This window comes from Aristolochia californica, unplaced genomic scaffold, assembly GCF_029961685.1.
Source record: "Aristolochia californica isolate CCGP_79_NKW_82.1479 unplaced genomic scaffold, dmAriCali1.0.hap1 SCAF_10, whole genome shotgun sequence".
NCBI classification, from domain to species: domain Eukaryota; kingdom Viridiplantae; phylum Streptophyta; class Magnoliopsida; order Piperales; family Aristolochiaceae; genus Aristolochia; species Aristolochia californica.
In genome coordinates, this window is record NW_027181771.1 from 4,893,919 (window position 1) to 4,916,748 (window position 22,830).

Here is a 22,830-nt window from a genome sequence, read left to right on the forward strand (position 1 = left end):
AAATTTAATTAATTAAAAAATTTTACTCTTACTTATTTAACACCATTTATTATCTATTTAAAATATTTTTAAATTTTAAAAAATATAAAAAAATTATAGAGTTTAAAAATAATTTTTTTGTACACTTTTTATTACTTTATATTTAAAATAATAAAAAATAAAATAGTATACTAATTAATTAAAAAAATCTTACTCTTACCTATTTAAAACCTTTTATTATCGATTTAAAATATTAATAAATTGAAAAAAATATTATCGAGTTTAAAAATAAATTTATTGGTACACTATTTATTACCTTATATTTAAAATAATAAATTACTAAAAAAGTGTATTAATTAAGTAAATTTTTTTACTCTTAGCTATATAACACCGTTTATTATTGATTTACAATATTTATTAATTGAAAAAATTTCAAAAATATTTTTTAGTTTAAAATCAAATTTATCGGTACACTTTTTATTACCTTATATTTAAAATAATAAATTATTAAAAAATTATACTAATTAATTAAAAATCTTACTCTTACCTATTTAACACCTTTTATTATCAATTAAAATATTTATCAATTGAAAAAAATTGAAAATTTTATTTTAGAGTTTAAAAATCAAATTTATTGATACACTTTTTATTACCTTATATTTAAAATAATAACTATACTTGTTAATTAAAAATTCTTACTCTTACCTATTTAACACATTTTATTATCGATTTAAAATATTTATTAATTGAAAAAATTATTCAGAAAACTTACTTTAGAGTTAAAAATTCAAATTTATCGATATACACTTTGTTACCTTATATTTACAATAAGAGAATATAAAATGATTATATTAATTAATTAAGAAATCATACTCTTACCTATTTAATACCTTGTATTATCAATTTAAAATATTTATTAATTGAAAAAATAATTCAATATTTTATTTTAGAGTTTAAAAATCAAATTTATAGGTACACATTTTATTAAATTATATTTAAAATAATAAAAATAAAATTAGTATATTAATTAAGTAAAAATCTTACTCTTACCAATTAAACACCTTTTATTATCGATTTAAAATTTTTATTAATTGAAAAAATATTTAAAAACTTTATTGTAGAGTTTAAAAATCAAATTTATCGATACACATTTTATTATCTTATATTTAAAATAATAAAATATAAAATTAATATATTAATTAATTAAAAATCTTACTTTTACCAAAAACACCTTTTATTATCGGTTTAAAATATTTATTAATTGAAAAAATATTTGAAAATTTTATTATAGATTTTAGAGTTGAATGTTTGGTATAAAATTTAGAGCCGAGTACCATACTTAGAACTCTATTGGATAATAAGATAATCAGTAACCAAACTAGATGAGTAATTGAGGCAAGAGAAGTACATAACATCAATAATAATTAATTACCAACAACATTCTCATAAACCAGGAGGCAATAAGGAATGGGTTAATCCACAAGTGATTCACTTTGCAGAGTCAAATCCTTCATATACCCATACGGGTTCTTGCTGGCCCAGTTCCATTGATCCCGGAAAATTTCTTCTATTCCATACTTGGCACTGTAATGAACACCACCCACATAGATTATATAATATAAAACATCCACTCACTTGTGCACAAAAGGATTTTTTGAGTTTGCACTTACGTCCACTTTAGTTCACGTGTTGCTTTGTCAGTGGAAGCATAAATGATTTCAGCATCGCAAGGTCACATTGCAGCCATAACAAGAGGAATTTTCTGAGGGAGAGAAAAATCTTAGAGGAGAGAATCAAATGAAATACTTCATATAAAACACCTAAAAGTCAAAAAGATGACAAACGCCTATGCAACAACGGGTAACTTCCAAACATCCTAGCCTGAGTGTTTACAAGATTCACTAAAAAAGTTCAGTAGGAAAGCAAGAATACCTACCCAGATGCCTTCTGAAAAGCCGTCACCATTTCTAACACTGAAGTTCCTTTTCCAGTGCCCAAGTTGTAAACCTCACAACCTGCTAGAAAGAAACAGTTGTTTTACCAACATAAAATCTTAATATTTCTCTCTACTAAAATAAACTGATGAAGACAAATCAGGACAGCATGCCTTTTGGCAAATAAAAGAAATACGGATACTATGATAAATTAGTAAAGACAAAATCTAGATAAAATCCACCTGATGCCATATACAGGAAACAAGTTTGCTTCGTTCTCAATAATGGCAGCCTACTCAAACCATGAATCACGCTAGATTTTAACTGCTAACATTTTACAGCCTCCTCTATCATCGTCATCAATTAAGTTATGTCCCAAGAACACTTCATTATTTTCATCAGCAATATGACATTTTTCCTCCGTTTGAATTTGGTTATTAAGCATAAGACAATTTTTTAAATAACATTTTATAATCTTTCATTATGGAATCATCTGGTTCCCCAAAATCCTACTAACCATTAGATATTGTACTGAAATAATCAAACATGCCCATGACAAATACAGTTTCAGTCACAGCATGTAACTCCATGATATTTTCATGACGTAATATATTTTTACTTCAATCATACTAAGTACCTGTCTCAGAGCTTTCAAGCTTGCACAATGCAACAATGTGTCCATCAGACAAGTCAACGACATGGATATAATCTCGCACCTGAGGATAAAACCATAAGCATACATTATATGGAACGTGTAAACAAGTAAAAAATTCTCAATAATACTGTGATACGGCCATGGTATTCAGTTACTTTTATAGCATCAATTAAGTTACTAAAAAGTAAAATGAAATGTCAATTTGCAATTTTCGTATAAGTATGAAGCATGGAATTTGGAAAATTTTCTTCCTCAGCTGCTTATCAAAGTGATGCTTTACTTAGTGTACAGTTCTGTGAAGAAACTCCACAGCAAAGGCTTTTATCTCCTGCAGTTGCTATACCAAAATGCTTCATCTCTGATGGCTGTTGCCTTCTTCCAGAAAATGTTATTGGCTATCATAACTTGGAGCTGGATGGAATAAAAAGTAAAATACCCTAGTCCCATCCTTCGTAGAATAGTCATTTCCAAAGACTGTTAGTGCTGGTCTTCTGCCTACGGCTACTTGTATTAATGGCATCAGATTGTCTGGAATTCCACGAGGATCCTCACCAATGTAGCCGCTGAGATGAGCTCCAACTGGATTGAAGTATCCCAGCAATATTATCTTCCATCCAGAATCTAACCTGTAGATATCCCTGCAGATCTCTTCAATAAAAACCTGCAACAATTGACATTATGATTTGTTATAAACGGTGGGCAGGCAGGTTTGTCATGTTTGAAAAAGATCAAGGAGCAAACCTATCACTGGAAGTGGAAATGCTCTTTTGGCCAACCATAGACAGTAGCCGATGACGAAATCACAAACTGAAATGTTTTCCTTGTGTGAGTAAACAAACATGGTCATAAGATGAACAGGACAAAATGAGTAAGTGATACAATGGAATCTACATGTGAAAATTTGGCCAATAAGACAATCTAATAAAGGTGCATGTATCCTGCCATCCAGTTTAGTCTGGGTAAAGCCATCTCAGAATTTAGTGACTGCCAAAAAAGTGGATTTCAGAAAGATAAAGACATCATAGAATTTCCCGAAGAACAATTATTTTATTCAGACAGACTACACATTGATGATTCATGTGGCAAAGTGATGACTGCACGAGTAGGGTTTACAACACTGAGGCTGACCATTATTCATCGTGATACTCCTAATTTACTTCCAATTGAATAATGCTCCTAACACCTCCAATCTGTCGTGTCCATACAAGCCTTATAATTGTTTTCATTACCTTGAATTCCAAAAGTATCCCAGAGAACTTTTTCCAACCTTAATTTTAAAATAAATGATGAATTAAAAAAAAAAAAAAGTTCACCTCTACAAATAATAATTTCAATTACCCCTACCTCCTGCAATTTTATTGACAGAAATGATTCAACACATGCAGTACATTTTTCATCCACACTAGCATCCATTAAATAACATTTTTTCTCAGATATAATTAACACATATATAAGGAATTAAAGAGAAATTATTGAATAAAGCAAAATAGCAATGTACCTTTTTGCACCCGTGGGCACCCATGACTTCTAACAAGTTTATTGTTCCAATGATATTATTTGTTATAGTAAAGTAAAGGTTTCTGCACACTTTCACCAACAGCCTTCAATCTCATTCATGTCAAGTCCCTGAACTTCATCTATCTATTATTACCTTCGGAGAATATAAATTCGGTGTTTGAACTCTGTCATCAGTCTTTCAATGCATCATTACCCATCACTGCGAATTAGTAGTCTCTTAACTTCCTCAAAAGAGCATTCTGATCTCTTCATTTCAGAACCTTTGATTGAGTTGATTGCCTTCACCTTTCCTTCACGATTGTATCTGTAGGGGAACAGAATTCCATAACGTAATTTGGATCTACACAGACAACAAACTATGTCGTAATTCTATAACTTCATTTAGAATCATGAGCGCGGTAATAAGCTTCAATTAGGGAGCAAAAACAGAGCCCATGCAACTCCAAACCAGCTCTTACCCAACCATTACTGAAGTTCCATTTCCAGTGCCCAAGTTGTAAACCTCAAAAGCCTGTCACAGTGGTTATAATGCAAAACTTGAAGAATCACACACAAAACACAACCCACTAAATTTAATTTGCTAAGAGTAACTTTAATCTCCCTTCAACTTTTCCTGTCTAAGACAAGGAACATTTAACAGCTCTAAACATCAATCTCCCTCTCTATGTAATATGAAAAACTATCAATCTTGGACATGAGTTTACTATCTCAAAAGACAAACATATGCAAGCCAGCATCCTAAATAACATGAGAATCAATACATCAATTTGTTTTGAAAGAACTCTAACAGTTGAAAAAGAATTACAGAGGACCACTAGACAGATCCAGCCAACAAAGAGGGGTTACCTTACAAGACATGTCTCAATCGAAACGAAGATGTCTAACCCATTTCTCTGTTAGAATGCTTCATTGTTCCTCCAGTTTCCTCAGATGGGGTCCACCTGGCAGTGTACAATGCAGTTATGCAGGTGATGGCTACTCAAACCAGCCCTTCACCAACCATTACTGAAGAGTTCCTTTTCCTGTGCCAGAGTTGTAAACCTCAAAAGCATGCAGCAGTGGTTATAATGCAAAACTTGAATAATGCAAAACCTTTCACACAAAAAACACAACCCACTAAATTTAATTTGCTAAGAGTAACTTTCATCTGCCTTCAACATTTCCTTTCTAAGACGAGTAAGGAACATTTAACAGCTCTAAACATTAATCTCCCTCTCTATGTAATATGAAAAAACTATCAATTCTGAACCAGAATTTACTATCTCAAAAAACAAACATATGCGAGCCAGTATCCTGAACAACATGAGAATCAATACATCAATTTGTTTTGAAAGAACTATAACAGTTGAAAAAGAATTACAGAGGGCCACTAGACAGATCCAACCAACAAAGAGGGGTTACCTTGCAAGACATGTCTCAATCGAAACAAAGATGTCTAGCCAATTTATCTGTTAGAATGCTTCATTGTTCCTCCAGTTTCCTCAGATGGGATCCACCCGGCAATGTACAATGCAGTTACGCAGGTGATGGGTACTCAAACAAGCTCTTCCAACCATTACTGAAGTTCCTTTTCCAGTGCCCAAGTTGTAAACCTCAAAAACCTGTTGTAGTGGTTAAAATGCAAAACTTGTAGAATGCAAAACCTTTCACACACAAAACACAACCCACTAAATTTAATTTGCTACGAGTAACTTTCATCTCCCTTCAACTTTTCCTTTCTAAGACGAGTAAGGAACATTTAACAGCTCTAAAAATTAATTTCCCTCTCTATGTAATATGAAAAAACTATCAATCCAGGACCAGAATTTACTATCTCAAAAGACAAACATATGTGAGCCAGCATCCTGAACAACATGAGAATCAATACAACAATTTGTTTTGAAAGAACTCTAACAGTTGAAAAAGAATTACAGAGGGCCACTAGACAGATCCAACCAACAAAGAGGGGTTACCTTACAAGACATGTCTCAATGAAACGAAGATGTCTATCACTGGAAGTGGAAATGCTCCTGCACACTTCACATTCCCACCGAAGGAATCCATAATTGAAGAGGGTTCATGAAGCTCAGAAAACAATGCTCAAAGCGAGATCAGTCTTGACGAAGTTGCATCATAGGAAGCTTTGACTAAACCTCGACTTGCGTCTTTGATATACATTTGTATATGTTTATATGCTTCTCCTGTGTTTGAGCTATTGCATCGGGATGTATATGGATGAATTGAAATTAGAAAGACTAAAATACCTAGTCGAAGCCAATGAAAAGTAAATCAAATTTTGTCTATCTTGTTGGTATGATCATAAAACAACCCTCACTACCATATTCACTACTTCACTGAGAGTAATCTCCTACATTCACTCTTGATTAGTATTTATGTATTTGTTCAAAAGAAAATTTGTTGTCGGACGGAATCTACTATAGTATTTTGTATCTCTCAGATTTGGAATTGTTATATCATTATCGAAAATCTAATGTCAGAATTTCCATTTAACGAGAAGGCTCAATCCCATCATTGCCATTGCAACATAGGGCCAAAACCCAGTGGTCTTGAAATGTACTAGTTTTGCCCTCAAGAGCAGGACACTTCAACAACCCCGAGGAGTTTGCACCCCATTTCACAACATCGATAAAGGGATAGAACCTACCTTCAAATGGAAATTTTGATGACTCGAAAGACTTCTGTCAGGTACACTAATGCAAAGATGGTGAACTCAGCTACTAAAATTTTTGGAAATACCATTTACCAAAAAACACAAGAAAGCAGTTTGATGTGTACCATTTTAATGGGATTGCCAAGTCAGTGATGAGAGGCAGCCAACTTACAGGAGGGGAAATTCCGTTGCAGAGACCAAGACTCACAAAGCTGAGGGTTTCTGTCCCGCCAAAGCAGACTCCCGAGGATTTCATGAAAGATGTGTGTTTCAACTCGGGAAGCGACCTAAGTGGTAAGGATGGTGTTGTTGAGGTGAATCAGCCAGAACAGTCTCAGCATGCACCTTTGGTAGATTGTATCAGAGCCTGCTGGGGCCGAGCCATGTGCACTTGGGTTGGAGACCTTCCTGGCATAGTGTAACAGATGACGGTTGTTAGTACCATTTTTATGTGAAAAAGGGATACATAAGTGACACGTGATATGATTAACATTTGAAAATTCTTCAGTCAATGCCGACTTCTTGAACTTTGGCCATTCACTTCACATTTCGTTAAATGAAGCCTGGCGCATGGATACTGAAGTAATTGTTGCATTTCACTCGTGAATCAACAATAAACTTTACTTGATTTTACTTGGAACAATTAACATGTAGCAACTGACAGTGAAGCCCCCATTGAAACTTGGCCCACGAAGTACTTTGAAATTGTATTTTCTGCTGTTATATCAAATATAAAACCAGATAAAACATTTGGCTTCCGCCTTTCAGAACATACAAGTTTGGAATACAACATTAATTCATTGAACAATCGATCCACTAGCAAAATCTTAGCCAGTTTTGCTTCAGCAACTCCAAATGAAGACAAACAATGCGAAAAAATTCACAGGCAAAACGACTTGCAGAAAAGTTGACAAAATACGAGAACAATAGGTATGGAGTACTCACGTTTGAGTTCCCAACAAACTGCTTCTGCTGGATTCATGGGTTGCCATGGTGTTGGATTTTTTACCATAGCACTAGGGGCCATTTTGAACAGCTATGTCTTCCACCGCAACTACAACATATGACTAAGGAACTCTTTGATGACGTCTCTTATTCTATACTAGGAGGTCTCCAACCCAAGTGCACATGGCACGGCCCCAACGGGTTCAGATACAATCTACCAAAGGTGCATGCTGAGATATTTCTGGCTGATTCACCTCAACAACACCATCCTTACCACTTAGGTCGCTTCCCGAGCTGGAACCCACATCTTTCATGAAATCCTCGGGAGTCCACTTTGGTGGGACAAAAACCCTCAGCTTTGTGAGTCTTCGTCTCTGCAACGGAATTTCCCCTCTTGCAAGTTGGCTACCGCTCATCACTGACTTTGCAATCCCATTAAAATGGTACAGAAATCCATAATTTGGAATTTCCCTAAGGGCTTTAAGACTTGGTACATATAAATCAATGTATCATATTAGCTAATGTCCCAATAAGCTCTTAAGTTAAACTAACAAACACCTAAGGCCGTTTGGTCTAGTGGTATTCTCTTTACATCAGGTGTGTCAGGTCACGAGTTCGAATCGCGCAACACCCCTCTAAAGGCAAAAATAGTTAAACTAACAAACAACTTCTCTAACAAAATAAAAAACAACCTGAGATGAGAGAAAATGATAAAAAACCAACCCGCTCCAAGGAGCAAATACAAGTTCAGTAGGCAATCAGGAACATTTGTTATCATCTGACAGCCTCAATCTAACACCCCACATACTCTCTCAGTGAAGTTGTAGAAGTGGTTACATAGGGTTCACGTTATGACCATATCAACAAAATAGATAAGGATATATATTTCAAAGCCATAGATTTATGTTTCCTATCAATCTACCCATTCAACACTCGACATAATAGTCAACCATAGAGAGTGGCATATATACAAATACATACGTAGTCGAAGAAATAGTTGGGGCTCAACAGAAGCCTCTGAGTCAGCAACTTCGTCAAGACCGATCAATTATCAGAGAGACATACTCATGTAACGCCTCTTCGCTTATCCCAGGGAGCATAACTTCTTGAGCTTCATAGACAATTTTTTCAATCACAGACTCGTTCTTGACAATAGGTCTGCATATCTGCTTCCAATAGCATACGGATTGAGACCCCTTTCAGCTCCCTTATTGAGGAGCATGGTGGAAATACGTAGTGTGCAGAAGCATTCAACTGATAAGTTCCAGTCACAGAACTACAATAGAGTAATATCCTGCTCGGTATCAAGTGATTTTATGTAATCAAGTATTACACAACTATAAGGTTTTCGAGCCTGAGGCCAATATAGCCAATCAAACGTACAATCTTCAAACTGCAATCAAGAAAATAAAAGTTTAAAATGTGTTGGCATGCAAAATTTAACAAGTTTGTAAATCAAATTTATCAACAGAATTAAGGACAACGTACAAAATGAGCACCTCCCGAGGATCCACTAATGAGACAATAGGCTAACTATCTTTTTGAAAAAACATGTCCATAACAAATGTCTGTTTCTGTTCCAAAAAACTCATTTTATACCATAATTGTTACTAATTCATTTCTTTTGGACCATAAATAAGAATACATATAAAAAGTGAGTCATCAACAATTTCAAGCTGAATCATGATGGTGTAGAAAGAGAATGTGAGTCAAGCTATGCAAATCACGTACTTCCTTATATTTAGAATGATGTAAGGAAAACACATATTTCTTGAAAAATAAACAACAAAAAGCACATGAAGGGTATGATAAATAAATCAAAAAGGTAAAAACTAGTGATAAGAAAATGAATTGCACATGGAGAAAGTTGACGAAGTAAAACAATTATAAAACGAAACAAAACAACATCTCAAGTACAAGGACTACGAAATGCATAAAAGATTATTAGAGCAGGGTGTGTAGCAAGGGCAGAAAAAATTTTATGTGGGAAGGCTACATATGTTGTCTACAGGTTGTCAGAGGATACATATTAGGCAGGTTTCATGCTAGTTGTTCAAGTTGCACATAATCTAAAGCAAGAATAAATACTGAAAAACATAAAAGGAGAACCAATTTCTAAAGAATTGCAAGAATTGAATAAGCAAACTTACTTTTTGAACCAATTTCTAAAGAATTGCAAGAATTGAATAAGCAAACTTACTTTTTTTAGGCAAGTAGCATCCATGATCAATACGAACTAGTTTAATGTGATCTTCATCCCCCTCCTTGCAGACCAATATGTTCCCAACATGTCGGTTGGCATTTGCCAACTTGATATCCAACACAGAGATCTTACAAACCTCCTCTGTAGGAAAATCCCGAGGACCCATATCTTCACAACTACCATAATTTTTCACAAACATCTGCAGTGACCCGATCTTGACATTCCTCAATGAGAATTCAAACCCTTAAGGATGATTGAACCCTTCATGCAAACACTTAACCATCACTAGGAGGAACACCTGAAAACCAAAATTTCACCACAGGAATATTTAATTAATAAGATTGATACGAATAACATCAACCTGTACAAAATCGGCAAAATGAGATGCATATCACACTAATTTAAGTGAGAACCATCACAACAGATTGTAGGCCTCCTTAGTACAACTTCAAAGCCCCCAAAGTTTCTTGAAGTTCATTTTCAAACACTGCCTTTAATTGATGCAAGTCAACTTAAGTTTTAACCATTGCTTCAAGTATGATAAAAAACAGACATCAGCGTATACTTTGCCAATCACGATTACAGAACAGAATTTTTATTTATCTATAATGTAAAAAGTGACGTAAAAGAGCAGGTCCAGCGGCTACATCAATAGAACTTAGTAGAATACATTTGACTCGCTCAATTGACACCAAACCAACTCTTCACCAACTGAGCAGGGTATGACAACTCTGAGAAAAGTAAAGCCAAAGCTAAAACCAGGAGGCAACAAGGAATGGGTTATTCCACAAGTGCTTCACTTTGTACAGTCAGATCCTTCGTATCCATATGGGTTCTTGCTGGCTTAGTTCCATTGATCCCGACACATTTCTTCTATTCCATACTTCGCCCTATAATGAACACCACCCACATAGATTATATAATATAAAACATACACGCCACTTGTGCACAAAATGATTTTTTGAATTTGCACTTACATCCACTTTAGTTCACGTGCTGCTTTGTCAGTGGAAGCATAAACGATTTCAGCATCGCCTGGTCGCGTTGCAGCCATAACAAGAGGATTTTTTTGAGGGAGAGAAAAAATCTTATGATAAGAAAGTAGAGGAGAGAATCACAGGTAATACTTCATATAAAACACCTAAAAGTCAAAAAGATGACAAACGCCTATGCCACGAGGGATAACTTCCAAACATCTTTTTTTTTTTTTTTTTTTTTGAAAAAGGTGTGAATATATTACTGAGAGAGAGAAAAAATACAAACCATACTAAACAGGACCTTCCTCCACAACAAGCTGTTGGAGAAAAACACCTGTTTTAGCCCGACTATCTGCCAAGTGATTTGCGGATCTAGGAATATAATTCCACTTGCATCGTATGTGGGAAATTAAAGTACATATATCATAAAAAAGATCCCAATGCCGCCATGGGGGTTGGCATGTCTTCTTACACCAACTAATAACAACTTGTGAATCGCCTTCGACAAATAAAAGTCCTTCCATTCTCTGATGAAACAACTTCAGGCCATTGAACAACCCAGATAACTCGGTAGTTGTTGAGTCTGATATGCCGAGTGGCCCGCAAAAAGAGAGGAGCAATCTTCCTTGGTCATCATGGATAACCCCCCCATATCCAGCTAACCCCGGACAACCTAACACATCCATCAAAGTTTAGTTTAAAAAATCCAGCCGGAGGAAGAGACCATAGTCGGAGGGGGGGATAGGACAATTTTGCAACAAGATCCCAATTCTCACAAAGAATGATCCCTCCAAGACTTTTTAATTCTTTTCTCATCCGAATCCAAGAGGTGACTTGCCCCACAATCTGATTGCAGAGAATGTAATCAGGAAGGGATTTGTTATTAAACCTTCTGTTATTCCGTTCTTTCCAAAGGCCCCAGATAATGTGACCAACGCTGCAGGAGATTAATAACTTTCCAATTTTAGGGAGATTAACCTTTGTAATCGTGTGGATTGTAGAAACGAGATTTTGGGATGAGCAATAGTGCAAGCCAATTTTGTTGATGAGATTTGTCCATACCGAGTGGATTGTAGAAACAAGATTTCGGGATGAGCAATAGTGCAAGCCAATTTTTTTTTATGAGATTTGTCCATACCGAGTGCGCATAATTACAATGCAGAAGTACATGATCCGCAGTTTCAGTGGAGGACATGCAGAACGGGCAAAGAGGATCCAAAACGTGCGTTCCCCGACGAATTAGCGCATCCGATGTTAGGATTTTGTTTTGGCATGCAGTCCAGATAAAGAATTTTGCTCTCAGGGGTACGTGTAGGTACCATGCAATGGCTGATGGGTGACAGAATTGAGCATGGGAGGGGGTAGAAGAGCTTTATAGGCACATGAAGCAGAAAATGTACCTTTGGGACAAAGTATCCATATCAGGGTATCTGAGCCATTTTTGACACGGGCCGAAGATCGTAATGAGTTCGGCGGCTTCAACAGTATATGCTTCTGTCAGCCCTCTACGGAGATTTAGGTTCCAATCACAAGAATTTTGTCCAACAGTAGAAATATTAGCCTCCTTGTTTCTGGTGAGAGAGTAGATTTGACCATAGCAAGAGTTTAGACTAGCCTGACCTATCAACCAATCTGTCCAAAACCTTGTCCTACTTCCAGATCCAATATAACACTTGACAACGTTTTTGAAGACAGGCAACAACTTAGCTATTTTTTTCCAGATAGGAGATAATCTGTTATACCTTCCTCCTTCAGTCCACCATCCCAAGAACTTATCTGCTTTACTCACCACCATGTTTCGCCAAACTAGAGACGGGGTCATGTTGAATTTCTAGATCCACTTCAAAAGCAGAGCCGAGTTTGTTGTTGCAGTGTCACGGATTCCAAGGCCACCCTCAGCCGAAGGTTTACATATGTCAACCCATTTTACAAGACTATTTTTTTTCACCATTTTGCCCACCCCATAAAAATCTTCTTTTTTAAAAACTCTATTCTCTTCCTTATAGAGGCTGGGCAACAGTACAATGATAAAAAGTAAGATGGGTGCCAAGAAGACTTTCCTCTCCAGGAAGCGAGCCTACCTTCAAGCCGTTCAATGACTGGAGAAAGGGGAAGACCCAAATACAAGAGAAAGGGAGAGACCCAAATACATACCCGAAGAGGTGGCAACTTTACAACCCAAATAGTTTGCCATGGAGTTAAGAACCAAAGGATCAATATTGAAACCCAGAATGGAAGATTTAGCCCAACGTACCCTCTGCCTAGAAGACAACTCAAAGAGGTTTAATAGAGCTTTCAAGTGGGAGACTTGAGAACACCTTCTCCAAAAAATATAGTATCATCAGCACATTGCAATAGAGGAATGTCCTGGTCAGAATCAGTCAAGATAGGCTTAAGCCAACCAGTCCGTTTGGCAAATCTGACCATAGAAGCAAGATGTTCCCCCATGAGAGTGAACAAAAATGGGGACAGTGGGTCGCCTTGTCTTATTCCTCTAGTAGCTTTGAAATATCCGCAAGGGGACCCGTTTACTAGAACAAAATAATGTGGGGAAGAAATGCAACTCCTCATCCAGAATTTCCACCAAGTCCCAAAACCCATTCTATCTAAAAGATAATCAGTTAGCTTCCAATTTACTCTGTCAAAGGCCTTTTCAAAATCTATTTTCAGGACGAATCTTGGCTGTTTTGATTTTTTGAAAATGTCTAAGAGCTCGTGGGCAGCCATGGCAGAATCTAGAATATTTCTGTCTCGGATAAAAGCACTTTGGCAGGGGCTAATAATTTTAGGGAGGTGGGTCCGAAGGCGGTTAGCCAGCAGACGGCTATGATTTTATAGTAGCTTGTGGTCAGACTTATAGGTCTAAAATCCTGAGGAAGATTGGTAGGGGATTTTTTTGGGATAAGGGCAATAAAAGAAGCACCAATTGCCTTATGGGTGATGCCGACTTGGTGAAAATTTTGGACGAACGCATAAACATCTGATTTAATAGTATCCCAATACTTATGATAAAACTCACCATTAAACCCATCCGGGCTAGGGGCTTTATCCTTCGGGAGCCCCATAGCAGCCAGTTCAACATCTTCTATGCTGAAGGGTTTTTCTAAGTCTGCAGCTTCGGACAAGGAGATTCTCTAGTAATCAAGTTGATGCAATTTCGGCCAATTGAAACGTTCTTCAGCGTATAGTTATGAGAAAAACTTCACGAAGAGATTAGAGATAGAGGGGCTATCCGTTATCACTTGGCCTCCATGAGAGATGGAAGTGATACGGTTAACCCTCCTTCTGGCCGAGGCAATAGCATGGAAAAATTTCATATTTCCATCCCCTTTGGCCATCCAGTGAAATCTTGCTCACTGTTTCCAACTAACAGTTTTGCAACATAGCATAGTAGAAAGCTCGGAATTTAATTGAGATCTAAGAATTAAATCAGAAGAAGAAATAGACCTTTGCTCTTCGAGTAAGTCGAGCTCCTAGATGCGTCTGCGAACCGAGTCCTTCCAAGCAGCAGCAGCACAGTGGGAAGCATACCACGAACGAATCTTCAATTTCAAAGCTTTTAATTTCAGGGCGAGATTCCAACTAGGGTTAGGGTGCCGGGTCAATTCTTGCCACCAGACCAGAATGGAAGAGTTAACAAATTCCCCCACTATGAGAGCCACTTTGAATCTCATTTGAAGTCTAGAACTTCTTGAAATACCATTATCTAGGAAAACATTTACTCAATCCAACGGACAAACCGCCCCCCCCCCCCCCCCCCCCCCCCCCCCCCCCCCCTTATACTCTCCAAATTAGATCGTTTTTTGGCAAATAATGACTAGCTGCATCTCTTCCCCAACACCTCCGGCCAAGTCCTTAATAAAATTGGCTCTGACAACTGGCCAATCCAAATAAATACTCACCCCCCAGCTTGGGGACACCCTCCATTCCATTTCGAAAACTCCTGGCTTCTCAATGATTCTTTTGTTCCCTAACTGAAAGAATGGTGGGAAGAGTTCAGTCACCACCCAAACCTTGGATGGTCTTTTCCCCTGAAGCTCTAAAGTTAAAGATCTTGCACTGGGCTCGATGCCTCTATGTTGCTGCTCCATCTAGGAAAGATTCTATCCGGCGCTCTCTCTGAGCTTGATCTCCTCGAAGAGCAAAGGTAACTCTCTTCCTTTGAACTCATTCTTTGAACCCATTTAAATTTCGATCTTTCAAATCTTCTTAAGAATGAAACCACTCACTAGAAGCAACAGGCCAAATTCCGCTAGCTGACTGACGGGAATAGAAATACAAAGTTCTTCCATGTCGTTGCCTCAACTCGTCGGAGAGCTAACCGTATATCCTCTATTCATCATGAAGACGAGGACATTACGGATAGCTTCTCCATTGCTAATGTCCTTGTAAAGTTTTTTCAAATCTCTATACAGAGGAGTGTTTCAATCGTCCTACTCTTTATCATATCGAGTTCAAACGTATCTCTACCTCAGAAGCTGCTCTTCTAGAGCGCCCCTTCTCTCTAGAGGAAATTGATGTAGCTGCACTTGGTCTGCCGAAGGATCGAGCCTCTGACCCAGACGGGTTCAATGGAAAATTTTACCAAAAACCTTGGGGAGTAATCAGAAATGATGTCCATGCTTTGTAAACAACTTCCATCAAATAGGCATCACTTCCAAATCCATTGGAGCCTCTTTCCTTGCCCTAATCCCAAAAAAGCCAACTCAACCCTCCCTCAAGACTTCAGAACTATCAGCCTAACCTCCAACTCATACAAAATTTTAGGCCAAATTCTTTCCAACCGTCTAAGGGCCATCCTCCCCCGTGTTATTAGCCCATATCAAAGTGCCTTTATCCGAGGCCGCAATATCCTCGAATCAACAATGGCAACTCATGAACTACTTCACTCTTTCAAAAAATCCAATCAACCAAGAGTTGTCATCAAATTAGACTTTGAGAAAGCCTTTGACCGCGTTAACTGAAAGCTGATTGACCACTTCTTCGGTGAAATGGGCTTCACCATCTGCTAAAGATTCTAGATGAGAAGCTGCATTTCTAATGCTTCATATTCTGTTCTTGTCAACGTTAAGTCAAGTGGGTACTTCAAAGGTACAAGGGGTATCAGGCATGGAGACCCGCTCTCTCCTTTCCTCATCACCCTTATTGGGGAGCACTTGTCTGCTATGGTTCAATTGGCTAAAAGGTAAGGATGGCTCAGCCCCATCTCCCCTGATCCTGCACAAGACATTGCCCTCCTTCAATATGTGGACGACACCATCTTCTTTTGTAAAGGCTTTTTAAATCAAATTCACAACATTAAAGCCATGCTTAACCTGTTTGAAATCTCATCCAACCAGAAAGAAGTTGGCCAAAATCATCTATTACTGGATTTAACATTGAACCAATTCGGTTAAGCTCCATGGCAAGCTATCTTGGATGCAAAATTGAGATGTCTGCATGCACCTATCTGGGGCTCCCCCTGACCCCTGGATTACCATTCAAATCTTTTTGGCACCCGGTCATTGAGAGATTGGAAGGGCGCTTGGCTTCCTGGAGAGGGAAATTCCTTTCTAAAGCTGAAAAACCGGTTCTAATTAAATCCTACCTCCATGGAATACCCAACTACTATTTGTCCATGTTCCGATGTCTTGCTTCTATCAGGGACAGAATCGAGCTACTTAAAAGAAGATTTCTGTGGGGAAGGCCAAATGGTGAAAAAAATATCACTTAGTAAAATGGGAAGAGGTTTGCAAACCAAAATTCTTTGGAGAACTGGGTATTCGTGATACTGCCACTACTAATTCTGCTCTTTTCCTTAAATGGATCTAGAAATTCAACCTCTACCCTGACCTAATCTGGAGAGCTTTAGTAGCTGCAAAAGCTAACAAGCAATTGGGTTGGTGGACGGAAGGGAGAAGGTACTCTTATCTCTCCCCTGCTTGGAAAAAAAACGTCCTACTTCTCCCTGATTTCAAAAAAGCATTCAAATGCTATGTCGGCAATGGAACCTAAACAAGATTTTGGTCCGATTGGTGGACTGGCCATTCCAGCCTCAAAATCAGCCATGAATCTATCTCTATCCTTGCCAGAAATATTGATGCCTCTATCTCGAAGATGTGGTCTGAAATTGGGGGATGAAATTTAAACCTCAAAAGACGTCTTTCGGATTCTAAAGTCATTGTGGCTTCCAATTACCTATCAAGCCTACCCTTAGTCAAACCCAGTAACAAACAAGATACATTGATTTGGACACCTTGTACAAAAGGGTCATTCTCCACTACTTCAGCATACAACTTCCTTTGTAACACATGCTCAACCCAATCAAATCACCCTGCGGCCACTGCTTGGAATCTCTTTGCCCTGCCATGTACAAAAATTTTCTTCTAGATCGCCTGCGGGAATAAAATCCTCACCTCTGACTCTTTAATCCAATGGGGTACCCCAATCCCAGACCCCCTATGCGCTTTCTGTAAAAATGCTCTAGAAACAACCAATCACATTCTCCTATCTTGCCATAATACCCACTCTATCTGAACCTCTCTTTTAAACAAAATCGGGCTCCAGTACTGCGCTGCATCAAATTTGTCATCCACTATCCTCTCATTCATTGACACTAGACTCCCAAAGCTAGGAAAGATGATTCTCTCGTGTTGCATTGGGCATATCCTATGGGGACTATGGAAAGAAAGAAATAGGAGGAAATTCAAATTCAATTCTTCCCCCACTGAAATTCTGACTGATTACATTATGGGCCAAGTATCTATCTGACTTCTAAACCGAAAAGAATTCAAAAAATTTAGAGTAAATTGGTAGCTAGTTGCTGGGTTGTCTCAGCCCTCTTGCCCCCCGATCATGGCTCTCTGCGCACCCCCCCCCCCCCCCCCCCCCCCCCCCCCCCCAATTATGCCACTTCAAGCTTAACTTCGATGGGAGCGCTCTTGGTTGCCCTAGCCCTGTGGGATATGGAGGAGTTATCCATGATGCTAACGGAGATCTCCTCTTTTCTTTCACGGGTCCTCTTACTATCTCTGACTCCACAACAACAAAACTTTCAGGATTGCTGAACGGAATTCAAATTTTATCTAGCCGGCTCATGGGCCCACTCTGCATCGAAGGCAATTCAAAGGTTGTCATTAACTGATGTGCAAAATCCATCAGACCTTTGTGGCGTCACTGGTACATGTACTCAGAAATTTGTAATTGAATTTCCCTTTTGAATTGTACTTGGAAGCACATTCCTCGTTCTGCCAATCATTTGGTAGACATTTAGGCTAAGGCGGGCATTTCACTCCAACACCTTGTTATGGAGGAAGGCCCTCTCTCCTAGGTTTGATTTGTAGTTCTCTCTTCCTTTTAATAGTCTATACACACATTTTAGAAAAAGAAAAAAAAAATTGAAAACCTCACAACCTGCTAGGAACAAACAGTTGTGTTACCAACATAAAATCTTAATGTTCCTCTCTACTAAAAGAAACTGATGAGACAAACCAGCACAGCATGCCTTTTGGCAAATAAAAGAAATGCAGATACTATGACAAATTAGAAAATAAGAAATCGAGATAAAATCCACCTGATGCCATACATAGGAAAAAAGTTTGCTTTGTTCTTGATAATGGCAGCCTACTCAAACCATGCATCATGCTAGATTTTAAATGCTAATATTTTACAGCCTACTCTATCATCGTCACCAATTAAGTTATGTCCCAAGAACACTTCATTATTTTCATCAGCAATATGACATTTTTCCTTGGTTTGGATTTAGTTATTAAGCATAAGACAATATTTTCTAAATAACATTTTATAATCATTCATTATGGAATCATCTGGTTCCCCAAAATCCTACTAACCATTAGATATTGAACTGAAATATTCAAACATGCCCATGATAAATACAATTTCAATCACAGTATGTAACTCCATGATATTTTCCTGACATAATATATTTTACTTCAATCATAGTAAGTACCTATCCCAGAGCTTTCAAGCTTGCGCAATGCAACAATGTGTCCATCAGACAAGTCAACGACATGGATATAATCTCGCACATGAGGATAAAACCATAAGCATACATTATATGGAACTTGTCAACAAGTAAAAACTTCTCAATAATACTGTGATATGGCCATGGTATTCAGTTACTTTTATAGCATCAATCAAGTTACTAAAAAGTAAGAAGAAATGTCAATTTGTAATTTTGGTATAAAGTATGAAGCATGGAATTTGGATATTTTTCTTCCTCAGCTGCTTATCGAAGTGATTCTTTACTTAGGGTACAGTTCTGTGGAGAAACTCCACAGCAGAGGCTTTATCTCCTGCAGTTGCTACACCAAAATGCTTCATCTCTGATGGCTGTTGCCTTCTTCCAGAAAATGTTATTGGCTATCATAACTTGGAGCTGGATGGAATAAAAAGTAAAATACATACCCTAGTCCCATCCTTTGTAGAATAGTCATTTCCAAAGACTGTTAGTGCTGGTCTTCTGCCTACGGCTACTTGTATTAATGGCATCAGATTGTTTGGAATTCCACGAGGATCCTCACCAATGTAGCTGCTGAAATGAGCTCCAACTGGATTGAATTATCCCAGCAATATTATCTTCCATCCAGAATCTAACCTGTAGATATCCCTGCAGATCTCTTCAATAAAAACCTGCAACAATTGACATTAAAATTTGATAGAAACAGTGGGCAGGCTGGTTTGTCATGTTTAAAAAAGATCAAGGAGCAAACCTTGGTACGCCCATATGGATTTATTGCGCACAAAGGGAACTCTTCCTACAGGGAACCTCTTTTGGCCAACCATAGACAGTAGCCGATGACAAAAACACAAGCTGAAATGTTTTCCTTGTGTGAGTAAACAAACATGGTCACAAGATGAACACGACAAAATGAGTGACACAATGGAATCTACATGTGAAATTTTGGCCAAGAAGACAATCTAATATGGGTGCATGTATTCTGCCATCCAGTTTAGTCTGGGTAAAGCCATCTCAGAATTTAGTGACTGCCAAAAAAGTGGATTCAGAAAGATAAAGACATCATAGAATTTCCAGAATAACAATTATTTTATTCAGACAGACTACACATTGATGATTCATGTGGCAAAGTCACGACTGCACGAGTAGGGTTTACAACACTGAGGCTAACCATTATTCATCATGATACTCCTAATTTACTTCCAACTGAATAATGCTCCTAACACCTCCAATCTGTCGTGTCAATATGACCCTTATAATGATTTTCATTACCTTGAATTCCAAAACTGTCCCAGAGAATTTTTTCCTCCCTTGATTTTAAAATAAATGATGAATTAAAAAAAAATTCACCTCTAAAATAATAATTTCATTAACCTCTACAACCTGCAATTTTATTGACAGAAATGATTCAACACATGCAGTACAATTTTCATCCACACTAGCATCCATTAACTAAGATTTTTTCTCAGATATAATTAACACATATATAAGGAATTAAAAAGAAATTATTGAATAAAGTAAAATAGCAATGAACCTTTTTGCACCCGTTGGCACCATGACTTCTAACAAGTTTATTGTTCCAATGATATTATTTGTTATATGCACACTTTCACCAACAGCCTTCAATCCATCAAAACGAATAACCGCATAAAAGCTGCAATAAGAATGTTAGGGATGGAAGAGAATAAAGGTCAATGGTAAGTCGCAACAGAGTAAGAAATTATGTGCATTTCCATCAACAAAAATCCTGAAATTTTCTTATTTAATGTAGATGAAGGTAAAGCACGACTCATAAAACATCTGTGTTCAAGGTCCCTATATCAAAACTTAAAGTCAACATAATTAATCCCTCCACAAAAAATTCAAAGGAAAGACATTACTCCTGTTTTAGCTTCTTAGTTTCACTTATTTTCAATAGGACACTACTTCCTCTAGTTTGAAAAGCAGGCTCACAAAAAGGATCTGACATGTAATTTCACAACTGGTGCAAACATCATTATGCAGGTGAGTCCAAGAAAGACAGGATAAATTTTCTAAGAAAAAACCTACAATTAAACTCCACAGGAAAATGAAATGTGTAGCATTCTCCAAGACACATCCATAGGAAGTAAAAAGGATAACAAACAAAAAGTTCGGGCCTGTGTTAGTAAGACATACTCTACAATTATGCAGTTTTGTAGGGGTGGCATCTAGTTGAGCCGAGCTCGAACCTGCCTATGTTTGAGTTGGGCTTAATTTAAATATTTCGAACTTGAGCTCAAGCCCAGCCTAGCCTCGAGTCTAAAATTGTAATCGAGCTTGAGCCCAATAATTTTAACCGAGTTCGAGCTCGAGCTTGAGCCGAGTTCGATCTCCAACCTACATTTAAAACATTGCATAAAATACATATCAAATAAATTGTACAAAAATTTTACTTAAAATTGGGCATAAATTTTACTTAAAATTGGGCATGACCTTTGTACATAAATGCAAATACATAACCTATTCACCTGAGATGTAACAAAAACAATTCAACTTTCATAAACTTTTGCTCACGCAAATGATCAATTCCTTTACAAATTTTATAGAACTCTGCATGTGGAAAGAGAAATGTTATAGGTTCTACAGGATGCAAATAATGTAGAAACCAAAACAAAAAAAAAGAAACAAACAAAAATAAAATCAGAGAATATCCAGAACAAGTGGACAAGGCCAAGTAACGGAGTTGAAAAAAATGGTATAAAATATTGACACTTGACAACCTCAAAGTTTTTAAAATACAGCTAAAACCTGATATTGCTAAATTAAAATCTCCTAACTTTATTCCCAGAGTGGTCAATGCATTAGTATCAGCTCTGGTAATTGTTCATTATCTTTACACTGAAGTTAGGCCATGTTAAATCCTTCATTACAAGGAAATGGAGTTCAAATTTTTTCCATATGACCAATATCTATACCGCGTTTTACATCATGCAAATCATTAACCCCTTCATTACGGTGTTGCCATTCTCTTCTTTTTACAAAGACCATCAGGATTTCCTGTTTAATATATACTACCTGTGTAAATTTTATAACTTAGTATATTTCCTCAAGGTTTCTACACTCGTCAGTCAGTAACATAGCACTGTATGAAACATCAGAGAGAACTCAAAAGATCTGAAAGGTAAAAAAGTCGACCTTAAAAGCAAATTCAAGAAACATGAAACTCGAAAGAAATATAAAGATGTAAACCACGTCTGGAAGTTTGAGTGGTAAAATCTACCTCGAGCAAACAGTGATCTTAAAATACGAAGTAATCAGCAGATCACACATTAAGAAGAACAGAATAAAAGGCATAATAGCAACAGTTATGAACGACTCAGAGCAATCTTTCTTGTCGATGCAATCTTATCTGCTAACCGGTTAATTTGTTTTAAATATTTGAATTTGTTTTACCATTAAAATTGCTCCATGATTCAATTAAGAAGATGCACAAAAACAATAAAAGGCATTCAATACTTCTCAGGATCAACACAAATAAGGACAGACAGAAGTTGCAGATATTCTGTGCAGCTTTATCACGACCTGACCAGATTAAAAAACACTTACACTCAATACTAATAATAAACAAGAAAGCGAAAAAGGAAAAAGAAATGAGAAATCAAGAATGATAAAAAAAAGGAGAAAGATTTCCTTTACCTTATGAAACTCGAGGTTTTTGCCGAACTCTCTGGCAAGCTCCTTCACTATCTTGATAGCGATTTCAGAAGAATCATCAAGGTAATGACGATCGTCTTGTATCCGCCTAAGAGAAGTTGCAGCACAGTGTGGCTGCTGATGTATCCAGTTCCGCCCATGACCAAAATATTCTTAGCCATGTCCGATGAGGAATAAGCACCAAACGACCAGGAACAGCCACATACGCACCAAACTAGAGGAGGTTCTAAACCGGCTCTAGCTGAAAAAGTAAATTTTTTTCATATTTTTCTATTGGATCCAGCACTTTCGCTCCAATGGACCAAATTACCTTTTATAAATTGAAAAAAGGAAGAAT

General features: G+C 37.2%; 2 pseudogenes; both read right to left on the reverse strand.

The window, feature by feature from the left end:
* Positions 1 to 1,388: 1,388 nt before the first annotated feature.
* Positions 1,389 to 5,089, reverse strand: LOC137942820 (UDP-glucose 4-epimerase GEPI48-like; annotated as a pseudogene).
* LOC137934321 (UDP-glucose 4-epimerase GEPI48-like) overlaps positions 3,154 to 22,830 on the reverse strand; it is a 41,668-nt pseudogene continuing 21,991 nt past the window's right edge.